Source organism: Strongylocentrotus purpuratus, unplaced genomic scaffold (assembly GCF_000002235.5).
Source record: "Strongylocentrotus purpuratus isolate Spur 01 unplaced genomic scaffold, Spur_5.0 spur5_scaffold_2, whole genome shotgun sequence".
NCBI lineage: Eukaryota > Metazoa > Echinodermata > Echinoidea > Camarodonta > Strongylocentrotidae > Strongylocentrotus > Strongylocentrotus purpuratus.
In genome coordinates this window covers 42,337,119-42,351,523 of record NW_022145605.1, presented here as the reverse complement: position 1 = coordinate 42,351,523, position 14,405 = coordinate 42,337,119, and positions in this window count along the sequence as shown.

The window sequence follows — 14,405 nt, the reverse complement described above, 5'->3', positions numbered from 1 at the left end:
ATCGACAAAATTTCAAGAACATAGCAATAGATGGCGCTATAAATACTCGACGCAGCTACTTTATGAAGCTACCCGTCTGAGATCCCAACTTATATCAATCGCAACTGTCATAATAGGAGACTGCAAACTTGCGATTCATTGGAGAGTTGGAAGACTTGCGATTTGGACTAATCGCAACTTTTTATAAAACAGCTAGGGCCGTGATTTGTTTTTTTGTTTTTTTTTTTTTTTTTTTTTTTATCTTCCTTTTTATTTTTGTTTATTTTTATGTTCATGTTTCTTTCTTTCCTCTTTTCCCCTTTCTTCCCTTCTTTCTTTCTATTCTTTCGTTATTACCCGGTACTTAGCACTGTCTGTAGAATATTCTTGTGTATGTCTGTCTGTTTGTCTTTTTTCTCACCCCCCCCCCCCCTCCCCTTCTCTCTCTCTCTCTCTCTCTCTCTCTCCCTCTCTCTCTCTCTCTCCGTACTTCGCCTGTTTCTCCCACCTCCTCCCTCTCTGGCATTTGCTAAAATCTACTCCTCTATATTATATAGTCGCCTCTGGGACGTCGCTAAAGGGGGGGGGGGGGTGCGGTGCGACACCCTACCCCCCCCCCCCCACCTGTCTTGATATTGTCGGTAAAATTGCGATGCTGTCGGGAAAATGAGAAAAGGGGGAGGGGAGAGGGAAGGGAAAGAAAAAAGGAAAAGAAAGGAAAGAAAGAAAAGAGAAGAGAAGAAGGAAATAGAAAAAAAGAAGAAGAGGAAGGAGAGGATCGAAGAAAGAAAAAGAGGAAAGGAAAACAAGAAGAGAAAAAGAGAAAAAGTGAATATAAGGAAACATAAGAAACGGGGCCTGAAAGAGAGAAGTTGAGAGAGAGAGGGAGATAAGAGCCTGAAAGAAGAGGGGTGGGAATAAGAGAGGAGGGGATGTTGGGTCACGGGGTGGAGTCGCCACGTCGAGTCGCGGGAGCAAGAAAGATACGCATATAGATAAATATTTGTTGCTGTGTCGGGTCAGCTCAATCCTGAATTTCTCAATCCTCGTGTATAATAATGCAGAAGTTTGAAGTCGGTGCGATGTAATATGTCGGTCGGCCGTCAATTTGTTTTCCCTTCGAACTCATGACTTTATATCCGGCAAAGAAACATTTTTGAGAATCCAGATAATGATGCGGTGCGACACCCTACCCCCCCCCCCCCCCCACCTGTCTTGATATTGTCGGTAAAATTGCGATGCTGTCGGGAAAAATGAGAAAAGGGGGAGGGGAGAGGGAAGGGAAAGAAAAGAAAAAAGGAAAAGAAAGAAAAGAGAAGAGAAGAAGGAAATAGAAAAAAAAAAAGAAGAGGAAGGAGAGGATCGAAGAAAGAAAAAGAGGAAAGGAAAACAAGAAGAGAAAAAGAGAAAAGGTGAATTATAAGGAAACATAAGAAACGGGGCCTGAAAGAGAGAAGTTGAGAGAGAGAGGGAGATAAGAGCCTGAAAGACGAGGGGTGGGAATAAGAGAGAAGGGGATGTTGGGTCACTGGGTGGAGTCGCCACGTCGATTCGCGGGAGCAAGAAAGATACGCATAGATAAATATTTGTTGCTGTGTCGGGTCAGCTCAATCCTCGTGTATAATAATGCAGAAGTTTGAAGTCGGTGCGATGTAATATGTCGGTCGGCCGTCAATTTGTTTTCCCTTCGAACTCATGACTTTATATCCGGCAAAGAAACATTTTTGAGAATTCAGATAATGATGCGGTGCGACACCCTACCCCCCCTCCCCCCCAACCTGTCTTGATATTGTCGGTAAAATTGCGATGCTGTTGGGAAAAATGAGAAAAGGGGGAGGGGAGAGGGAAGGGAAAGAAAAGAAAAAAGGAAAAGAAAGGAAAGAAAGAAAAGAGAAGAGAAGAAGGAAATAGAAAAAAAAGAAGAAGAGGAAGGAGAGGATCGAAGAAAGAAAAAGAGGAAAGGAAAACAAGAAGAGAAAAAGAGAAAAGGTGAATTATAAGGAAACATAAGAAACGGGGCCTGAAAGAGAGAAGTTGAGAGAGAGAGGGAGATAAGAGCCTGAAAGACGAGGGGTGGGAATAAGAGAGAAGGGGATGTTGGGTCACTGGGTGGAGTCGCCACGTCGATTCGCGGGAGCAAGAAAGATACGCATAGATAAATATTTGTTGCTGTGTCGGGTCAGCTCAATCCTCGTGTATAATAATGCAGAAGTTTGAAGTCGGTGCGATGTAATATGTCGGTCGGCCGTCAATTTGTTTTCCCTTCGAACTCATGACTTTATATCCGGCAAAGAAACATTTTTGAGAATTCAGATAATGATGCGGTGCGACACCCTACCCCCCCCCCCCCCCAACCTGTCTTGATATTGTCGGTAAAATTGCGATGCTGTCGGGAAAAATGAGAAAAGGGGGAGGGGAGAGGGAAGGGAAAGAAAAGAAAAAAGGAAAAGAAAGAAAAGAGAAGAGAAGAAGGAAATAGAAAAAAAAGAAGAAGAGGAAGGAGAGGATCGAAGAAAGAAAAAGAGGAAAGGAAAACAAGAAGAGAAAAAGAGAAAAGGTGAATTATAAGGAAACATAAAAATCGGGGCCTGAAAGAGAGAAGTTGAGAGAGAGAGGGAGATAAGAGCCTGAAAGACGAGGGGTGGGAATAAGAGAGAAGGGGATGTTGGGTCACTGGGTGGAGTCGCCACGTCGATTCGCGGGAGCAAGAAAGATACGCATAGATAAATATTTGTTGCTGTGTCGGGTCAGCTCAATCCTCGTGTATAATAATGCAGAAGTTTGAAGTCGGTGCGATGTAATATGTCGGTCGGCCGTCAATTTGTTTTCCCTTCGAACTCATGACTTTATATCCGACAAAGAAACATTTTTGAGAATTCAGATAATGATGCGGTGCGACACCCTACCCCTCCCCCCAACCTGTCTTGATATTGTCGGTAAAATTGCGATGCTGTCGGGAAAAATGAGAAAAGGGGGAGGGGAGAGGGAAGGGAAAGAAAAGAAAAAAGGAAAAGAAAGGAAAGAAAGAAAAGAGAAGAGAAGAAGGAAATAGAAAAAAAAGAAGAAGAGGAAGGAGAGGATCGAAGAAAGAAAAAGAGGAAAGGAAAACAAGAAGAGAAAAAGAGAAAAGGTGAATTATAAGGAAACATAAGAAACGGGGCCTGAAAGAGAGAAGTTGAGAGAGAGAGGGAGATAAGAGCCTGAAAGACGAGGGGTGGGAATAAGAGAGAAGGGGATGTTGGGTCACTGGGTGGAGTCGCCACGTCGATTCGCGGGAGCAAGAAAGATAGTAGATAAATATTTGTTGCTGTGTCGGGTCAGCTCAATCCTCGTGTATAATAATGCAGAAGTTTGAAGTCGGTGCGATGTAATATGTCGGTCGGCCGTCAATTTGTTTTCCCTTCGAACTCATGACTTTATATCCGGCAAAGAAACATTTTTGAGAATTCAGATAATGATGCGGTGCGACACCCTACCCCCCCCCCCCCCAACCTGTCTTGATATTGTCGGTAAAATTGCGATGCTGTCGGGAAAAATGAGAAAAGGGGGAGGGGAGAGGGAAGGGAAAGAAAAGAAAAAAGGAAAAGAAAGAAAAGAGAAGAGAAGAAGGAAATAGAAAAAAAAGAAGAAGAGGAAGGAGAGGATCGAAGAAAGAAAAAGAGGAAAGGAAAACAAGAAGAGAAAAAGAGAAAAGGTGAATTATAAGGAAACATAAGAAACGGGGCCTGAAAGAGAGAAGTTGAGAGAGAGAGGGAGATAAGAGCCTGAAAGACGAGGGGTGGGAATAAGAGAGAAGGGGATGTTGGGTCACTGGGTGGAGTCGCCACGTCGAGTCGCGGGAGCAAGAAAGATACGCATAGATAAATATTTGTTGCTGTGTCGGGTCAGCTCAATCCTCGTGTATAATAATGCAGAAGTTTGAAGTCGGTGCGATGTAATATGTCGGTCGGCCGTCAATTTGTTTTCCCTTCGAACTCATGACTTTATATCCGACAAAGAAACATTTTTGAGAATTCAGATAATGATGCGGTGCGACACCCTACCCCCCCCCCCCTCCCAACCTGTCTTGATATTGTCGGTAAAATTTCGATGCTGTCGGGAAAAATGAGAAAAGGGGGAGGGGAGAGGGAAGGGAAAGAAAAGAAAAAAGGAAAAGAAAGAAAAGAGAAGAGAAGAAGGAAATAGAAAAAAAAGAAGAAGAGGAAGGAGAGGATCGAAGAAAGAAAAAGAGGAAAGGAAAACAAGAAGAGAAAAAGAGAAAAGGTGAATTATAAGGAAACATAAGAAACGGGGCCTGAAAGAGAGAAGTTGAGAGAGATAGGGAGATAAGAGCCTGAAAGACGAGGGGTGGGAATAAGAGAGAAGGGGATGTTGGGTCACGGGGTGGAGTCGCCACGTCGATTCGCGGGAGCAAGAAAGATACGCATAGATAAATATTTGTTGCTGTGTCGGGTCAGCTCAATCCTCGTGTATAATAATGCAGAAGTTTGAAGTCGGTGCGATGTAATATGTCGGTCGGCCGTCAATTTGTTTTCCCTTCGAACTCATGACTTTATATCCGGCAAAGAAACATTTTTGAGAATTCAGATAATGATGCGGTGCGACACCCTACCCCCCCCCCCCCCCCAACCTGTCTTGATATTGTCGGTAAAATTGCGATGCTGTCGGGAAAAATGAGAAAAGGGGGAGGGGAGAGGGAAGGGAAAGAAAAGAAAAAAGGAAAAGAAAGGAAAGAAAGAAAAGAGAAGAGAAGAAGGAAATAGAAAAAAAAGAAGAAGAGGAAGGAGAGGATCGAAGAAAGAAAAAGAGGAAAGGAAAACAAGAAGAGAAAAAGAGAAAAGGTGAATTATAAGGAAACATAAGAAACGGGGCCTGAAAGAGAGAAGTTGAGAGAGAGAGGGAGATAAGAGCCTGAAAGACGAGGGGTGGGAATAAGAGAGAAGGGGATGTTGGGTCACTTGGTGGAGTCGCCCCGTCGAGTCGCGGGAGCAAGAAAGATACGCATAGATAAATATTTGTTGCTGTGTCGGGTCAGCTCAATCCTCGTGTATAATAATGCAGAAGTTTGAAGTCGGTGCGATGTAATATGTCTGTCGGCCGTCAATTTGTTTTCCCTTCGAACTCATGCAAAAAGAAAGATTTACTCAAATTACAGAGGACGCAGAACAGGTATGCAAGATTAGTCCTTAATGCAGACTATCTAACCCCAAAAGACATCCTTTTAAGCACTCTTCAATGGCAAAGTGTTGAAAATAGAATCAACTACCACTACTGCATTTTCGTCTACAAAATACTCAATAATCTAGCCCCTTATTATTTAGAACCTTTTGCTTGTAAACGTCCAGTTTACTATGTTACTCGTCATTCTACCTTTAATCCCTTATTTATCCCAAAACCTAAGACTGAATTTAAAAAACGATCTTTTTCTTTCATCGCTCCAAGCATCTATAACCATCTACCGACTCATATTCGCACGGCAACTTCACTCCAAATGTTCAAAAAACAAATTAAATCACTCCCTCCACTTTAATGCATGCACTGGTACCTAATGTTATATTATGACTTATTACAGTTGGTTTTGTTTGTTTTGTAGTCTGTAGTAGTTTTATTTCTTACCTTTTACCCTTTTACCCTTTTACCCTTTTGATTTTATGTCTGTTATTTATTTATGGCATGTGTATTTGTATTTGTATTTTGTATTGTATCAATAATATCTTAATGTTTAATAGTTCAGGCCTTATGTTAATTTTGATCTAGTTTTTAAGTTGTTTTAGCTCTCTTATGGTATCTTGTTTATATAATGTCTTTGTTTTTTTACAATGTATTTTATTTTTTGTAAATCTTTGTATGCACAGGGCTCTTTTGTAAAGCAGGCCTCTGGCACTGAAAAGACTACCCTGTTTTTAAATAAAACTGAATAAATAAATAAATATCCGGCAAAGAAACATTTTTGAGAATTCAGATAATGATGCGGTGCGACACCCTACCCCCCCCCCCCCCCCCCAACCTGTCTTGATATTGTCGGTAAAATTGCGATGCTGCCGGGAAAAATGAGAAAAGGGGGAGGGGAGAGGGAAGGGAAAGAAAAGAAAAAAGGAAAAGAAAGGAAAGAAAAGAGAAGAGAAGAAGGAAATAGAAAAAAAGAAGAAGAGGAAGGAGAGGATCGAAGAAAGAAAAAGAGGAAAGGAAAACAAGAAGAGAAAAAGAGAAAAAGTGAATATAAGGAAACATAAGAAACGGGGCCTGAAAGAGAGAAGTTGAGAGAGAGAGGGAGATAAGAGCCTGAAAGAAGAGGGGTGGGAATAAGAGAGGAGGGGATGTTGGGTCACTGGGTAAAGTCGCCACGTCGAGTCGCGGGAGCAAGAAAGATACGCATAGATAAATATTTGTTGCTGTGTCGGGTCAGCTCAATCCTCAATTGCTCAATCCTCGTGTATAATAATGCAGAAGTTTGAAGTCGGTGCGATGTAATATGTCGGTCGGCCGTCAATTTGTTTTTCCCTTCGAACTCATGACTTTATATCCGGCAAAGAAACATTTTTGAGAATTCAGATAATGATGCGGTGCGACACCCTACCCCCCCCCCCCCAACCTGTCTTGATATTGTCGGTAAAATTGCGATGCTGTCGGGAAAAATGAGAAAAGGGGGAGGGTAGAGGGAAGGGAAAGAAAAGAAAAAAGGAAAAGAAAGGAAAGAAAGAAAAGAGAAGAGAAGAAGGAAATAGAAAAAAAGAAGAAGAGGAAGGAGAGGATCGAAGAAAGAAAAAGAGGAAAGGAAAACAAGAAGAGAAAAAGAGAAAAAGTGAATATAAGGAAACATAAGAAACGGGGCCTGAAAGAGAGAAGTTGAGAGAGAGAGGGAGATAAGAGCCTGAAAGAAGAGGGGTGGGAATAAGAGAGAAGGGGATGTTGGGTCACTGGGTAAAGTCGCCACGTCGAGTCGCGGGAGCAAGAAAGATACGCATAGATTAATATTTGTTGCTGTGTCGGGTCAGCTCAATCCTCAATTGCTCAATCCTCGTGTATAATAATGCAGAAGTTTGAAGTCGGTGCGATGTAATATGTCGGTCGGCCGTCAATTTGTTTTCCCTTCGAACTCATGACTTTATATCCGGCAAAGAAACATTTTTGAGAATTCAGATAATGATTAAGAGTCGATACAAGGAATCGTCTTCTTTCTTTAATAATTTAATGAAATGTCATAGCTTACGCGCTTCGCGCGAGTGGGCGAAATTGAATTCAGTCAAGGATTAAGAGTAATAATTTAATGAAACGTCAAAGCTTCCGCGCTTCGCGTGGAAGGGGGCAAGAGTCGAGAACTGTACAACGAATCGTCTTCTTTCTCTAAGATAAAACGCTGGCGCGCTACGCGCGGGAGGGGGCGACTGAATTCAGACAAGGAATAAGAGTCGAGAACGGTACAACGAATCGTCTTTTTTCTCTAATGATTTAATGAAACGTCAAAGATTCCGCGCTTCTCTGGCATTTGCTAAAATCTACTCCTCTATATTATATAGTCGCCTCCAGGGACGTTGCTAAAGGGGGGTGCGGTGCGACACCCCCCCCCCCCCCCACCTGTCAGGAGTATTGTCGGTAAAATTGCGCTGCTATCGAGAAAAATGAGAAAAGGGGGAGGGGGAAATGAGAGGGAAAGGGAAAGAAAAGAAAAAGGGTGAAAGAAAGGAAAGAGAAGGAAAGAAGGAAAAAAGAAGAAGAAGAGGAAGGAGAGGAAAGAAATAAAAAGAGGAAAGGAAAACAAGAAAAGAAAAAGAGAAAAAGGAAACAAAAGAAACGGGGGTGAAAGAGAGGAGAGAGAGAGAGAGAGAGAGAGAGAGAGAGAGAGAGAGAGAAAAGACAAAATTTATGATAGTTTTTGCTTTAGACAAAGTTCCGAATGGCTTGAATATCTATGATGAGCTACAATCTCAAATGTTTCCCCTTTTTATGGCATATTATTTTAAAACGAATATTTCCCTAATGCTTGTTTCCGACCCGATAAAAGACTAGAAAACCTTTTAAGTTCAGTATTTAAAATACAATATTTATTCAATTTGGACAACAAAAGTTCATGGTCAATACAAATTAAAAACATTTTGAAATATCAAGAGAACATGCACCAACTTTTTTCTTTTCATAAAAAGATCCGTACCAATCATCAATGACTCTAGAAATTAACCGGAAAAAATTAAAATATTCTCTGAATAAAAGAGGGGGTCATTGGATTGTTAGCTTTTTTCTCTCTCCCAATTTCCCTGACATGAAATACATTAAGAGAGAGAGAAAGAAAGAAAGAAAGAAAGAAAGAAAGATAGAAAGAAAAAAAAGAAATATAATCATAGTCAGAATTACTAAGCCTACATTTCAAGTGCCTATGGTCTAAACAGTGCTACCGGGGGCACAATGAGTACATCTTATTTCATGTGTACGGTATGTCGGTTCAGTACACCCGTGCAATTGCCCCCTTCTCAATCGATCCGACAAGTAGCAGGGGCGGATCTAGCTTTTTGCCAAGGAGGGGGGGGGGGGTTCGACCAAGTGGCGGATCCAGGATTTTCCAAAAATCGCGCCGTTTTACTTCTTTTTTTTTCTCTCTCACTTTTTTCCTCCTTTTTATTTTCTTCACTTGGCCGCCCAAGGGGGTGGGGGAAAATCGCCGAATCCCCCCCCCCCCCCTTAGATCCGCCCCTGAGTAGTTTGACTGGTGCAAAGAAGATAATACACTTGGCTGTTTTTATTGAAAAGGAGGTACATGTGGCCTCAGACAATGATCATTTAGCATAAATCGAAATAGAAACACCATTATCTCTTCTCAAGCCCAGCCCTGATACTACTGCATATACGTTTCATGCATCGACAGTTCAGTATACACGATGTTGAATCACGGTCAATGACATGTTGCTTAGGATAATTAATTGTGTATCTTCATTCAACATAATAGCGAAGTTTTTTAAGCTTTTAAACATCAAACTGTCATGAGTTGAGACACAGCAGAGGGCAATATTGCTTATCATCCAAAATCCCAATCGATGACGTCATAGTGTGGGCATCCATACCTTCCTCTTCCATCTTGCTAATAATGCAACGACCAACACATCAACACATCCATATTACTTGGTAGCAAGGTATTAATCAAAGAAACTCTTCGAGAAGATGACAGACACTTGAAGGCCATGTCCGTTACCCTGGTTACGCTCTTCCGGATCACTCCAATAACAACAAACCTTGGTTACAGGCAGATGAGTTTCATTAATTGATTTTCCGTAACAAACTAAAACACATTAAATCCTGATGATATTACAGTGACTGGTGATGATGTGTAGAGGTTACAGAAACGGTGAAAATGTTATCATTCTTTTTTATATAACTTCTAATAAAAACAATTTTCTGGTATAGTTTTGGGTTTTATATAGTTTTGGATGAACGAACATATTGAAGGGTAATGACATCTACGAAACGATGACAAAGTATAAAAAGGCGTCAATATCTGGTCTTTGGACATTCGCATCCAAGTCTCTCATTGCAACATACAGCGGAATCAAGGTAAGTCTGATAATATCATATGATTCTCTTCTTTCAGTTTCAGTTTATTCTTAATATTTTTTGCAAGGATTCACAATATAAATGGTACAAACGCGCATGATTTATAATGACAGAGACTAGAAAAGAAATTGAGTACCTTATTTCAATTTGATTGCATGCAGTAAATTGAAAAGACTGAACTAAAAAGAAGCGTGAAATATGGAGGTACCTATATAATATTATAATAGGTGAAAACTGCGCTTGTGAGTTAATGGTTCCAAAGGGTATAGTATGTTAGTTGTATAATAGTCTTTAAAATAGTGGGAATGAGCAATGCGCATTCGGAAATGGATGATAGCATCAATTTTATTATAATAATGGGATTTTTTTTTTTTTTTTTTTTTAATGTTCACTGTCATTCGAATAAAATATTTGTCATATGAAAACAGAACGTTGAACGCTTGATGACTATTACATAGAGGAATTAACATCATGACTAAAATAATATGAGTGTCATTTTGTGATGTCAACTTCGTTATTTCATGCAACTTTTAAAATAAGAAAAAAGAGCTTTGGCTGTAGCTCAACTATAGAATGAGGGGAAAAGAACATGAAGATCATTCTGTTATTCAGGTTAGAAGATAACATGAAAGTTAAACATGTTAATGGGAGACATAGAATAATATGATGAACGGGACAGTCTAACATACGCGTCCACCATTTCATTTCTACAAAATATAGAATGTGTATGTTATATGAAGTTGCTGACACATATTATGTAGGAAAATAGTAACTTTCGTTTATATACCATATACTTTCGGGTACGAGCCTATAACGGTTGAACTACGACAGACTACATGATCTAAATCGGTAATCCATAAAGGGGTGAAGGTGTTTTGGAAAATTAAACTGATAATAATTATCTTTCGTCAAAAAATGTACCTTTTCCCCGGGAGTCAAGGAGCTGCATGGCCGGATTTTTCAAATGCACATTTTGTGGGAAAGGGGGAGGGGCACAAGGTTCTCTTTCCCCTCTTCAGATCATACTGCATGGATTCCTCCATCAGCATCACACCAATTTTCATTACGCAATACATGTATTGTGTATTGTATTTATTAAACTTCATTGAAGTACATCAATATTCTGTTTGTAAACCTATATCATATAAATCAGCTTATACATGTATATTACCTTTCATCTTAATTTCTGTTGATCAGTAACTCCAATATGAAGGTTTTCTACGTCTTCCTCGCCCTCGCCGTCATCGTCGCCTCCGTTGTTGCTATGGAGGAAGAGGAGGAGCTTTTTGACATGATTGACAAACGATCGCCGGAGGAAGGAGATTTCTTGGAGGACATGGCTTATGGAAGTGAGCCTATGGTGAAGAGAGGACGATTCAAATGTGAGTCTAACCCGATAGACAAGATTTGCCCCAAAATGGAATAAACTCAAATTCTAAAAGAACTCTTGAAACACTGAAATTTAAACCATAATTTTTTTACAGAAACTTACTCCAGAAACAGAAACTGAGTTGGAACTTAATTTCCATGTTAAGATCAAAAAGTATTTTTGAGTCTAAAAGCCTATTCACTGAAAATCATGCCTCGCATAAAATTGTAAAAATAATTATTAACTTCTTTTCCCTACACTGATCAATTTTTGGATTAAGCAAATCACCCCCCCCCCCCCCACTAACTTTAAATTTACAGGAATTCCACATAATGTGGTGGGGGCGTCTGACCAAATAAGTTGTAAGATGTGGGGGGGGGGGTAATGGGGAGGGGGCACCTCTACACCTCTAGCGACGCTTCTGATGCCACTTTTGCTTGATAATAATGTTGAAAATAATTTCAATAATAGAGAACATTCAAGCAAGGATGATTATTCCATGGCTATATATACAGCAGCGTTTGTTTGCTTAAAACATAATTTTCTAACATGTTCTGTTTTCTCCTTATATCTTTTGAATTCAGTCTGTAAGAACTTCCGTGGTGATAACTGTGTCTGTGATAGGAAGTTCAGACGTAACAGCAGGAGACGTTATGTCAACTGCAGGCCTGCTAACATGGGTACACCCGTCTAGATTCACTAAACACACTCGTGTAACTATCATGAATGAACTACATTCAGGTGAGCAACTACATTAATCATTGTTATCGATCTTAGAAAACCTCAAATAAGAAAATTCACCACACCCACTTCGCCTAGCTTCACGCCTGACTTCAACGATGCGCCTTATAACCAAGCACAGCCCCTCCCCTATTACGTCATCAGTGGATGCTACACATTTTTGAAGATTAGTTGAAATAAATATCAAGTTCTTTTTGGAGAGCATGCGAATCCCCCCCCCCCCTCCCGGCTCCTCTCCCCCGTCTTCCAAGTGATCTTTGTATAGCGCTTGCGTTCATTTTGCAATTCGGGTATAGGCTTATTTACCGCCAACCACCCCCGCCCCCGCCTATTATAGATATTGCAATGATTATAGCTATAGAATGCATGATATTCAATCATAGAAATGATGTTGTCTATAAGTTGACAAATCATTGATAAAAAATGTGATTCATGCTGCTTATTCTAAAAGAATGTAATATATTGTTATTATTGTTTCTGATCAATCACGGCCGAGTGCCGAGTCTATGCATACCGCTAATTGGATGTCCCTTGTGTTTCATTTTGTGTCATTTTATAGATCTCATCATGGAATCTGTTCATATACCTCAACCTTGATATAGTTCTACAAGCAAGAAATCGTGATGAATATTCGAAGAAATCATTCAGCACAGATAATTATAACGAGTAATGTACTCAACCTTTATGCCATTATATTATTCAATAAAAACCCTTGTAATGTGATCTCGTATAAGATTGACTTCAGTTCTCATAATTATTAGTTATATTCTGTGTGATTTTATTAATGATAAAGAAAAAGATTAGTGATGTGATAATAAAGGCAACGTGAAAGGCAGTTTGAATTTCGAAAGCATGTGATGTGAATCAAGGTTCATTGTCCGAATCAGTCTGACAAAGAGAGGACAATAATGTGATATAGAGGAAAGGTGACTATGGGTTTGTGTTGGTAAGAGAAGGGAGAAGGAGGTGGCGAATAGGAGAGTGGGAGGGGAGAGAGCTGGGGGGGGGGAGATGGATAGGTGTGGCAGATTGATGAAGAGGGTGACCGGTACAGAAGAAACGAGAAAGAGAGAAATATAAAGGAGGAGAGAAAGAAAGAGAGAGAGAGAGAATCCGTACATCAATCAAAATTGACAAAAACAAAATCGTGTTTGATAGTTACTCGACTTTGTAAGTGGCTCTTTCTTTGTGTATAATCATGTTTATATTGCTTCTTGTTTTGAGAAAAAAGTGAGGAAAACAAAATGATTGTAAGTGCAGTATATCAAAAAGTATCATAAAATGCTTAAAGAGAAAGAAAATGATTGCCATTTTCATTTTATTGGTTCACGACCCGGAACACATTTTTATCCCCGTAATCCTTATTTGATTCCATTGCACATAAATTATATTTCACTGTTGACAGAAACGGAAATTATATTTTTAAACACTGATGCTTTAGTCAATTAATGCATATTAAAATTTGATAGTGATACAAATAACATTCCACTATAAGAGCAAGTGAAAAAAAGACCCACATTAACTGAGATTATCAACAACAAAAAGGATACAGAATGAAATCTATCATGATTACATTATGATTAGCCCTAACCTTTCCTACTGAATGTAGCCATGTTTGAATGCTACATTGACTCTTCTCACTCCCTGCCCCTTAAAGCCGAAACCCTCCCCTCCATACCCTTCATACCACTAAACCACCCGCCCCAACATACACACGCACAAAAAGAAAAACAAAGAAAAACAAAGAAGAAGAAGAAAAATAAGGCGCTCTCAAAGTTGTTACTTTGACCCCACTTATGAGGGGAGGCAACTTGATGAAATTATTGTGCAACACACACTTTTCTTGGACTTCTTTTCTCGCATTTCATTAAACTATTTTTTTTTCTCGATTGTCGATGCATCCCAATAAATCCAGTGCCCCTTGATCGACTAAGAACCAAGAGAAACCATTCCGAGTCCGTTGGTAGGGAAGACATTTTCAGGTCATTATAGATTGCCATAACTTTAGCATGATATGTTTGTCGTATGAATTAACTGAGATGGTAATGAATGAAAAAGATGAAATTAAATAACTCGTTTTGGGAAATGATTCAGTCTAGCTATTCAGCATGTCAGCATGTTTTTAACAACAACAGAATTCCTGAGGGTCATAACTTATATAGGCCGTTATGATATATAATTATTGTGAAGCTATTGTATAATTTACTTATTTATAAAAACACATTGCTTTCATCTCAAATGTATTGATGTTGTTATGCACTATTGATGTTATTAAAAACTTGAAAATAAACGAATCTAATTCTGAACTTAATTTTGTATCAAGCCAAACAAACATATAGTGACCCTTAAACCTATTTTTTTACACGATTCTCCTCCTTGCAAACGGATATCGCTTTGTCCGGGATTTCTTTATATCCTAGGCTTCCCTTACTTATTTCTGCCTAAGATGACAATCAAATGTTAACTAAACAAAATAGTTTCACGACAAAATTATGCTGGGCTTATTCAGCCAGTGCGGTTTAGAAAAAAAATACGACTCTTGCTTCTATTTTCTCTTCATAAAGGAAATGAAAGAAACAAAAAAAGGAATTTTGTAAAGCTTGACTTTAAACTGTGAAAAAAGAGTGAAAAATAAATAATCCTCACTAACTGTTGAAAGAGGGTGAGGGGGCAGTGGCGTAATGAGCAAAAAACTTCTTTTTTTTGGGGGGGGGGGGAACCCGGATAATCATGTCATTTTACCGACATTTGTAAATTACTGGTATCGAATTAAAAA